Below are 11,339 nucleotides of genomic sequence, written 5' to 3' on the forward strand. Positions count from 1 at the left end.
AAAAAAGTTTAATAGAAAGTTAAAATTTTAGGAATTTTTGTCCATTAAATTCCAACCATGCCCTCATATTCCTTGGAAAGTCTTTGTGTACTGCCAGCCTGAATACCATGGGCTTAAAACATCTATTAAATAAGTCAATACAGGAATGCATGCCTCTCTATCAAACTGTTACCAAAGGGGAATTTGTTCTTAGATAACTGAAACTGCTGCCTAAAATGCAGTTTCATGTTTCAGAGTGTTTGTTAGAAAGCCAGAGAACTTCTATGTATGGAGAAAACTTCACATTCTGTTCCTGCTTCTTGATGAAACTTCTTACAAAAGAGGCTCTGAAAAAGGAGGTGATACTGTAACCTTGGACAAGATTTCTTTCAAGTCCATTGGCAGAGACCAACACCAGCGCTTGCTGATGTGAAAACAAGGAGTTTCTTTCTTTACCAAAATAGCAAAAAAGAGATGTGTGATCAAGCATCACAGTGCTGCCATCTGAGTAAAGAACACCAAAATTGTTTTCTTCTAATCATGTTATGCTTGGCAAAGACAGTTTTCATCATTTTGAACATGTCAGAAGCCTTTGTAGTTTCTGAAAAGGGCTCATAATATAATAATTCGTTGATGTAATAGGCATGCAGAGAACAGATGAAAACCTGAAGCTAGCTTCATTTGATTGTTTCACCAGTCTGCCTGTGAATGGCCATGGAACCTATGAATATTTACATTATCCATTACAGAGTGCTAGGAGAAATGTCCTCGATAATGCGGATGGATTGTGTCATCTGATTGCGGCACTACATTCTGAGTTTCTTTCTCTGTTACAAGCTATACATGCAGCATTTTCCAGAGTATGTAGATTCAAGATTCTCTTAGCAAAGTAGCTTCTTTTGTTTGGAATTGCCATGCGCATGACATAGATTCTTCAAGCACAGCCTTTTGTGTTGGGCAAAATCCATATGTTGGTAGTATTACAACATGTTGAAAATTAGCCTTAAAAACAGCCATATCATCCAAAATACTATCGGAATGTTCAGATAAAATGGATTCCTTCAGCTTGGTTGAAGCTTGGCTGTTTCCATCGGGTACCACCCTGACCCAAGCCACCATTATCTTTAGCCTGGATTACTACAATAGAGCCTCTAAACTGGTATTCTACTCTCAGCCCCAAGTCTATGCACCGCATGTAAGACAGAGTTCTCTGCTCTAAACCTTCCAGTGGTTTCCTGTCTACAGTAAAATCTAAAATCATAATAGAGGCTTAGAGGGCCTACACAGTATGGTTCACCACTACCTTCTTGACCTTGTCTTGTACCATCTTTTACTAACCCTCTCCACCAGCCACCCTGGCTCCGTACTGACTTTTCTCATGACATGCATGCTATTGCCTCAAAGCCTATGCACTTGTTTTCTCTTCCCGTAACACAGTTACAGAAGTGTCTTCCAGGTTCGCCCTCACCTTACCTAAGATTTTACTCAAGCATCACTTTCTTCTGAAGCTTTCCCTAGCCCCACTGTTTAAGACTGCAACCTCCTTCTCTGCTTTATTTTAAAAGCACTTTACATTTAAAATGTTGCCTACTTTGATCATTTATTTTCTATTACCTGACCCACTCTAAAAATTTTAGCATCGTGAGGGTAAGCATTTGTGTCTGATTTGTTCACTGCTATATCCCCAGCACTGGAAGAGTTCCTGGCACAAAGAGGGAACTCGGAAAATATTTATTAATTGCAAGGTTGCTAGAGAGAAAGAGCCATGTTTTTGCTTCATCACAATGATAATGAAGATAAGACTAAAAGACATGTAAGGTTTTATTGAGTGTTCTTTGACATTTTTCTTTTTTTAACCCAAACTCTATCATAATATATTAAATAGATTATATGTTATTATCACCCCAGAAAGCTCCCTAATAGCCCTTCCCAGTCAATTCCCACTTCCCACCCTTCCAAAGGCAACCATTGTTCTAATTTTTTCCACCATAGGTTCTATGATTTCATTTTTCAATTTAAGCACTTACACCAGGCCCAGCATAAACTAAAATGAATGCTCTTCTACACAATAGCAGGGCATGTTTAATTACTAATAATGAGAAATATTCCAGATGTCATAGGATAGTGGTGATAATGATTTCACAATTCTTAACAGTGTTTAGAAGTATGTCATGCCACCATACACTTCTTTTGGATTGAAACAAGTTAATTTAAGAAAAATCTCGCTACTAAAAAAAACGTATGGCAAGATTCTCCAGGACTGGTCTGGGGGCAAGTCTGAAGGCCTAGGGAGTGCATATCAAACCCAATATATAATTGTCTCTTATAGGTGATCCTTATCGATGGTCTTCACTTGCCTCTCCCCTGCATCATGTGCAAAATCAACTGGTGAGACAGTCTCATCCACAACCTCATCATATACCTTCAGCTTATCTGCCAGTCCAATTTAGGATGAGCAGATATTACCAAGCAATATTTTCACAAGATAAAGGTGATTTTTTTTAAGCGGGTGATCGAGGCCGTGAGAGTCCCGTGCGGCGGTCCTGAGTCTCCTGAGGCGGCAGTGGTCAAAGGTGATGATTCTTTAATGATATATTATCTGTGGCTTTACAAGCTTAGGCGTATGAAATATTGCTTTTGTTTCCTCCGCAGAACATAATCTTTGGCAATGTATTTGACTAAGATATTGAGCTGCATATTTCAAAACTTGTAGGTTTGTGTTATTAGTTATTTTCTCTTCTATTCATTATCTTTTTTTGGCTCAATAGGGAGGATATCATACATTCTTGGAATTCAGAATTGAAGTATTTGGATTATAGATCCAGCCCATCAGGACTAAAGACCAATTAATCATCCCCTAAATTCCGGTGTTTACTTGAGGAATCGCATGAATATTGGTGTTTCCTGTCTCCAATTTAATATGAAATATTTCTTCACAGACAGACTTAGTTGATGGGAAAGGCTCCTATTATATTTTGGTGATAACAGATTAATGCAAAAATTCAACCTCAAGATTAACTTCAAGCAAACACCTTTGAAAAAGGTATTGTAAGAAGGCCCATATGTGTAGGAAAAGTCTTTGATATCTTCTATTTGTCACTTATTTCTGCTGTGTTCTTTGAGGATGGAATTGTGAGCACCTGATAAATCATAAATTTTAGTTTCAGCCCCATAGGAAGAGTTGGTAGGGTGTCTGTGTGTGTATGTGTGTAAAATTGCTAATATCTAGACACTGATTAATATCCATATGAAAGAAGAACACGGTCATACTCAGTATTGTGTTTTCTTATAACAATATTAATGATAATCACAGCAAACATTTATTGACTGCTTACTATATTCCAGATACTACATTGACCGTCTTACATTCATTTTCTCATTTATTCCTCCCCCAAATTCTTACACAGTGCTTTAATCTTCCAAGTCTTATATTCTGCATCAGGGATCTAACTGACCCAGAAATTACATGTATGCAAGAAAACATACTTTGCAACTTTGAATTTATAGACAATTTAATAATTTTTGTAAATAAATAAATTGATATTTTCTTTTAAGTTCTACGACATAACCCTCCCTCCCCGAAAAAAAAAAAAACTTGTTAGGCTGACATAATTTTATATTGAAAAATTGTTTCCTTATAATTTCCAAGGTACATGCTTCATTTCAAAAGTAATATTCTTTCAGTGCCACCCTTCTTTTTGTGGTTTATTTGTTTCTAAGTCCAATGACCACTCTCTATCTCTCCATAACATGCGCTGAAACTGATACTGACTGTGTAGCCTGGACTGTGGTGCAGCAATAGCTCTTCCAGGAGACCTGGATACATAAACAGTGCAGGGGGAAATCCCAGAAACGTATCCACTTAACTGTTTTGTAATTGATGAATAATCATTTCACACAAACAGTGGTGTTTGAAAATTTACTGCTTATATTTCCAAATCTTTTCATCCAGTCCACCCTCAAGGCCCTCATATATACCTTCTTGGTTGTCTAACTGACTGACGCTTATTGAAATTCCACAGCTCAGACGCAGTGCAATCTAACCATGGATGTTCATTCGCATGATCTAACCCCAATAAAATTCCACCACGAAGTCACAGGTTCATTTCAGCAAGCTCTACGCTGAACCTCGCAGGGCTCTTATTCCTAGTGGAAGAATATTTATTTCCTGTCTATAATAAGCTACCTGTGAACACATCCATTTCTAGAGAATTTAAAAGATTTAGGCTGTTTTTTTAGTTTCATAAAGGACGAAATAGAGAAAATGTGTAGTGCTTTCAAATGTGAAAATAAACATGATCTAATGGAAAGAATATGGACTCTGGAGACAGATTTGAGTTCAAATCCTGATTTGATTGTTTATTAGTTCTGGGATCTTGAGCAAGGTGTTTAACCTACCTGACTTCAAAATTTATGTCTGTGAAGATAATAATACCTCTCTTATAAGATTGTTTTAAGGATTAAAGAAGATAACATAGAAAAATTAATCCAACAACTATTCACTGAGCCCCTGTTATGAACAGGTACTGTGCTAGGTACTAAAAATCTGTAGAGTTTCTGCCTTCAGAGAACTTACAGCCAAGCTGAGGAGGTGGACAAATAAAGAGACAGTAACACTAGAGTGTGCTAAGTGATGTGAGCAAGCAAGGCCACAGCCAACCAACTGCGCATCTTGGGAGGGGAGAGGTCAGGATAAAACACCCTCAAGAGGTGACAGCCTCATATCAGGTAGAGCCTGTGCAAAGACCCTGGGGCTGCATGCATGGTGTATGGTGAGGTGGGGATAGTGACGTGGCTGGGAAGAGCGAGAACATGAAAGATCTCAAATGCAGCACCCTGCACTGTCAATAATGATTTTAAGGAGAGAACGGACATGATCAGATCTGCATTTGGAAGCCTCACTCTGGCTATAGGAAGGAGGAAGGATTTACATTGCCATTACTCAAGGAAGAGAGACCGGTCAGGGAGCTAATGTAGAAAAGTGTGGGGAAAATAACAAGAGTCTAAAATGATGTAGAGCCAGTTGTGAGAGGAAGAGTGGACAAAGTTAGGATCTGTTAAGGAGATAAAATTGATAAGATGTGGTCTCTGAGAGGAAGTGGGTGATACGGAGTGGAGAGGGGTTCCGGCCTGGATCAAGGAGTACATTGTAGCATATTCCCCAGGATGTGGAGGAAAAACAAGTTTGGGAAGCTAGGCTTGGATATGCAGAGCTTGATGCATCTGTGCAACACCTAAGCAGAAATGTCAGTCCCAGACACTGTGGTACACTGTCCCTTGGTCCTCACCTTATCAGTACACACACCTGTGACTTTCCACCCCAGGGCTTTTGCTTCCACTATGGGAGGGACATCCAAAGGAAAGAGAGGAAAAATTAACACCCACAGAAGCAACCTTCATGCAATGCAGATGGAATTGAAGGATAAATACTCCAGCTCCCCCATCCCTCTGGAGGGTTCCTCTGGGTGTGGATAAATCTAAGGTGTCTTCTGTCTCCCAGAGTTCCCAATTAGAATGGAACCCAGTCACTCACAGTAGAACTCTGCCTCTTGATGCACCCTTGATTCCTGTACCACCTCCTCACTCCCCTACTGGAGCTTTCTGGGATACTTTATCCAATTAACTACTTGTAATCAAACCCTTGTCTTAAGGTCTGCTTTGGGGAAATCCCATCCAAGACATACCCAGCAGGCGTGGGGGCATATGGATCTGTGTATTGGAAGAGATGTCTGAGGAGGAGATATAAATTTAGAAACTCCCACATATAGGAGGTAATTGAAGCCAGAGAAGGGAATGAACTCACCTTGAGGAAAGGAGTAGAGGAGAGCTATTGGGATATAAAGTAAAAGAGAAAAAACTCAAGCACAGTGTATGAAACTGGGCAGACTTAATAGGTACAAGTTAGTTCCTTTTCAAACAATGATCTGTGGCAAGGAAGTTCTCAAAAAAAGTTGCCTGGAAACACTGGACTAATTGTTTTATAGTTATGTAATCAATTTAATTTATAGTTCTGCTGCTGTACCTTGAAAATTGAGTATTTACTGGTTCTTTATGAGCTGTAACGTTTTATGGCCTGTCAGAGCATTGATTGATACAGTGCACTGAAAAATAATCATATAAGATTACCTTAAAATACGTATCAGTATCTGTCATTTTGACAGTGGAATTGCAATACTATAAATCTATAAAGATTAAAAATTTTAAGTAGAATGTTCTAAGTTGAATATTTATTAGAATACCTCAACTGCACCAAAGGAAGAAACAGAAACAAAATACTAATCTGACGTGAAGAAAATTTAGCTCTGGAATTCCAGGACTACCACAGGCCTCATATTTTTTATGGACCTTAAAGTTATCTGCTAGTCTCACTACATTGCTCATGACAAATAATTTTCAGACTAGTGAGCAATCCTTACAGGATGTCATCTCTCTGATTACACTTCCAAGCAACACATAATAATAGAAAAAGGAATTTCTGATCTATGCATACTTTGATAACGGTTTACTCTAGAGAAAATATATATAATTGTGATTGTCTTTTGATAATTTAGAGAAAAGATGATGTGGTTTTTACCCTTCTCTGTATCACAATAATCCTGCTATAGGCCAGTGACTTACAGTCCATTCACTTCCTGATGTCCCTTTTAACTCACCCTCCGTGGACTAGGTATTTTGAAAGACTTTATGCATCAAACCTCACATATTGACAATGAGTTTTCATTGTTTTAGTAATCAGGAGATAAACAAATGGTATTCAGAGCTTTGGATCAATTGGACATAGCCATTGCCTTCATCCTGACTTGATAGAACTCTAGTCAAAACTTGTTTTTTAAAAAAAATACTGAAGATGGTTGTACCCGTCACTTTTACTTCCACCTGTATGTGCAAATGGAGAGTGTTCAATTGGGAAACACTGCTATAGATTTGCAACCAGAACTAGAGTTCTAATGAACTATCTAAATAAAATTTTCAGTTGTTAAAACAGAAAATGTTGGAAACTAAACATGGAAGTGAGATGATTACCACAGAAATAAGCAGGATTTGGTATAAAATCTGAATACAGAGGCTTTTATATAAATAAATAGGAAATCCAACTAATTCCACAGCCAGTGCTCCATTCCTTAGACTTAGCCCTCATGCAGAACTCTACCCCCTGTACCCTTCCTTCCTGTTCCCTCCCAGCCAGTGAACGCAGGACAGCCTGTTGAAGAGGAGGAAGGTTGAGAGGTGTTTCCCTGTAAGCTGCATCTCTTTCTTCATCATGACAACACTGGGTATTACCTTTTCTTTCTTGCTCAATGACAACATCACCTTCTCTATTGTTCCAGCAATTGTCTGCTTTTAAGCACTCATTACCTCATTAAAAACTAACTCCAATAAACCCTCCCACAGATTACCTGATACCAGCTCTTCTCTCATAGCTTAGGCTATCTTTTTGTGTGTGTGGTATGATGTGTGTGTGCATACACATGTATATATTTGGGTGCGGTGTGTGTATGCATGCATGTGCATGTAATATGTGTATGCGTGTGTGTGTGTGTGGTGTACTATAGATACTTGTGTCCTTGTTTTACCCATCCATACAGGCCCTAGGATGAAGGAAGAACAGTTTTTCAGAAAAGGCTGCAATAGAGGGTGGAAACATGACCTGAGTCTTAAAAGGAAAGCAGTTTTTCCCCATATGGAAAAGGGTGGAGGAGAGCATTATAAGTAGAAGTAGAAGAGCAAAGCGAGGAGGGAGAAGCAGCATGGAGTATTGAGAAAAATGCCCCTGTCACAGCCTGGCTGGAGGGTGCAGCCAGAGCTAAGCCCAAGGAGGTGAGTGGGGCAAGATTGGGAGGGTTTGGGTGCTACACCAAGGGGTCAGACCTTTGTCTTCTGGGCGGGGAGGAATCAGTGAAGGGTTTTTTTTTTTTTTTTTACTTTATGTTTCATTTTCTTTCTTTTTTTAAATTTCAGAATATTATGGGGGTACAAACATTTTGATTACATATCATGCCTTTGCCTCACCCAAGCCAGGGCTATAAGCATACCCTTTCTCCATACACCATCTCTTCTAAGCCCCTTCATCCTATTGCCAACCCCCACAAGAGTACGTTAACATACTTCTATCACAGCGTCAGTAGCTAACTTACTTCTTTACACGTTTCTCTGCCTTCCAAGACTATAAATTCCTCATGGGCAGGAGTCACATCTTTGCCATCCATGTACCACTAGGGCACCACTGTCCAATAGAACTTTCTGTAATGAAGGAATTTGCCTCTAGGCAAATACAGTAGTCACCAGACACATGTTTTGTGGCTAGAGAACTTGAGATGTGGGTAGTGCAACTGAGGAATTAAATTTTCCTCAGTTTAATTTAATTTAATTTTAAGTAATTTAAATTCAAATAGGAACATGTGACTAATGACTACCACATTGGATGGGGCAGCTCTAGGGCTTTTAAAGAGTCTAGGACGTAGTACGTTTCAGTAACTACTTGCTGTATTGGACAAAATTTATTTAGTTCAGGTCACCCAAGGTTTTCCTCTAACCAAATCTAAGAGCCTTTGCTCTACTTTTGATTCTGCTCAACCACTTCACTGATGGAGACTTTCTGGACCATCTTTCATCTTCCTTGTACACCCTGCAGGCCTGGCTAGAAGAGAACAGCTCTCTGTCTTGGGACCTTTCTCACCACTAATTTGCGTCCTTTGCTTTTTTTCTTCGTGCCTCTTATTTCTACAGAGGCTATAAAATAGGATTATATTTCCACCAGAGTCTCATTTCATAGCATATAACCATAAAATATAGAAGCAGAGTTATTAAAACCTCAAGAGAAAATGTATGAACAAAATATCAGCCTGATTCATTATGAACAGTTATTATAAACAGTGGGCTTGCTAGCAAATGACAGGAAAACTAATTTGCATTTGCAACAAAATTATGCCACACACATCTGCCACAGCTCCCATCCCCCCAACCACCATATTACTGGGACTCTTTAATTAAAGAAATCTTGCCAACTCAGAAAGATAGGGGTCTTTGATGCATGTTCACGAAGGCTCGACTTGAAATCTTTGCTAATAATTTCAAGTATTGCCTAGATTTCCCGGTGGATAAACGGTCTTCAAGATATCCAAGAGGAGAAACTTGGCCAACAATTACTAGGCTCTTAATAATATTCCAGGCACAGTGTTTACAATCCCCACCCTGCCACCACCATCCAAGAACTTCTGAATAGGTTAATATTTCCATTCGATGAATGAGGAAGAGTATAAGAAAGGTTACTTCTTCCCCTGTGGTCCGAGGTTGGCTGAGCTGGTAATGCAGTTATGGTTGCTCTGCTCCAAAGTCCAAACTCTACCTCTCTGTCCCTTGAAGATTTTAAGCCAACAGTCTAGCAAAGTGCCTCTAGAGCAGGTAGTTTTCCTTGCTAGGGAAATTTTATATGCAATCACGTTTTTCCTCCATATAAAAACCTTCATCATCACAAATCATCTTTTTTATGCTATCCTTTAGGTTCTTTATCTTCATGTTAAATGATCCTAACTAATTCTTTCCACTTTAAGTTTCTTATTTTTTAAGCTTATTCAAGATCTCCATAATCATCATATGGATGAAACTCTGGAATGGGAGAATGTTATCTGGATCTGTTTGGTGCTTATTACAGCTGGGTTTATAGTTTTACTATAGTCAAGTAATGCTCCTGTGGATGTGACCCAGAACTAGCTATAAAAGTACCTAGTGCAAACCTAGACTTAGCCAAATATAGTTTGGGGTACATCACTTTCCTCTTTGTTTCTCAGCTTCCTCATTTATAAAATGATCAAAATAATAACTGGGACTATATGGGAGGTTTGTATGAAGATCAAGTGAATATAATATACATAAGAAAATAGTACAATATTAAACAAATCTAATCTTAATATCATCTTCATAATTAAATCTGAATACAGAGGCTTTTATATAAATAAATAGGAAATCCAACTAATTCCACAGCCAGTGCTCCATTCCTTAGACTTAGCCCTCATGCAGAACTCTACCCCCTGTACCCTTCCTTCCTGTTCCCTCCCAGCCAGTGAACGCAGGACAGCCTGTTGAAGAGGAGGAAGGTTGAGAGGTGTTTCCCTGTAAGCTGCATCTCTTTCTTCATCATGACAACACTGGGTATTACCTTTTCTTTCTTGCTCAATGACAACATCACCTTCTCTATTGTTCCAGCAATTCTCTGCTTTTAAGCACTCATTACCTCATTAAAAACTAACTCCAATAAACCCTCCCACAGATTACCTGATACCAGCTCTTCTCTCATAGCTTAGGCTATCTTTTTGTGTGTGTGGTATGATGTGTGTGTGCATACACATGTATATATATGGGTGCGGTGTGTGTATGCATGCATGTGCATGTAATATGTGTATGCGTGTGTGTGTGTGTGTGGTGTACTATAGATACTTGTGTCCTTGTTTTACCCATCCATACAGGCCCTAGGATGAAGGAAGAACAGTTTTTCAGAAAAGGCTGCAATAGAGGGTGGAAACATGACCTGAGTCTTAAAAGGAAAGCAGTTTTTCCCCATATGGAAAAGGGTGGAGGAGAGCATTATAAGTAGAAGTAGAAGAGCAAAGCGAGGAGGGAGAAGCAGCATGGAGTATTGAGAAAAATGCCCCTGTCACAGCCTGGCTGGAGGGTGCAGCCAGAGCTAAGCCCAAGGAGGTGAGTGGGGCAAGATTGGGAGGGTTTGGGTGCTACACCAAGGGGTCAGACCTTTGTCTTCTGGGCGGGGAGGAATCAGTGAAGGGTTTTTTTTTTTGTTTTTTTTTTACTTTATGTTTCATTTTCTTTCTTTTTTTAAATTTCAGAATATTATGGGGGTACAAACATTTTGATTACATATCATGCCTTTGCCTCACCCAAGCCAGGGCTATAAGCATACCCTTTCTCCATACACCATCTCTTCTAAGCCCCTTCATCCTATTGCCAACCCCCACAAGAGTACGTTAACATACTTCTATCACAGCGTCAGTAGCTAACTTACTTCTTTACACGTTTCTCTGCCTTCCAAGACTATAAATTCCTCATGGGCAGGAGTCACATCTTTGCCATCCATGTACCACTAGGGCACCACTGTCCAATAGAACTTTCTGTAATGAAGGAATTTGCCTCTAGGCAAATACAGTAGTCACCAGACACATGTTTTGTGGCTAGAGAACTTGAGATGTGGGTAGTGCAACTGAGGAATTAAATTTTCCTCAGTTTAATTTAATTTAATTTTAAGTAATTTAAATTCAAATAGGAACATGTGACTAATGACTACCACATTGGATGGGGCAGCTCTAGGGCTTTTAAAGAGTCTAGGACGTAGTACGTTTCAGTAACTA

At 39.2% G+C, this 11,339-nt stretch overlaps 1 protein-coding gene across 4 annotated transcripts in view; it reads right to left on the reverse strand.

Annotated features, from left to right (window-relative positions):
* LOC105809167 (schwannomin-interacting protein 1) overlaps nt 1-11,339 on the reverse strand; it is an 886,964-nt gene that overhangs the window by 597,918 nt on the left and 277,707 nt on the right. The window lies entirely within an intron of this gene.

Source organism: Propithecus coquereli, unplaced genomic scaffold (assembly GCF_000956105.1).
Source record: "Propithecus coquereli isolate 6110/MARCELLA unplaced genomic scaffold, Pcoq_1.0 Scaffold19, whole genome shotgun sequence".
NCBI classification, from domain to species: Eukaryota; Metazoa; Chordata; class Mammalia; order Primates; family Indriidae; genus Propithecus; species Propithecus coquereli.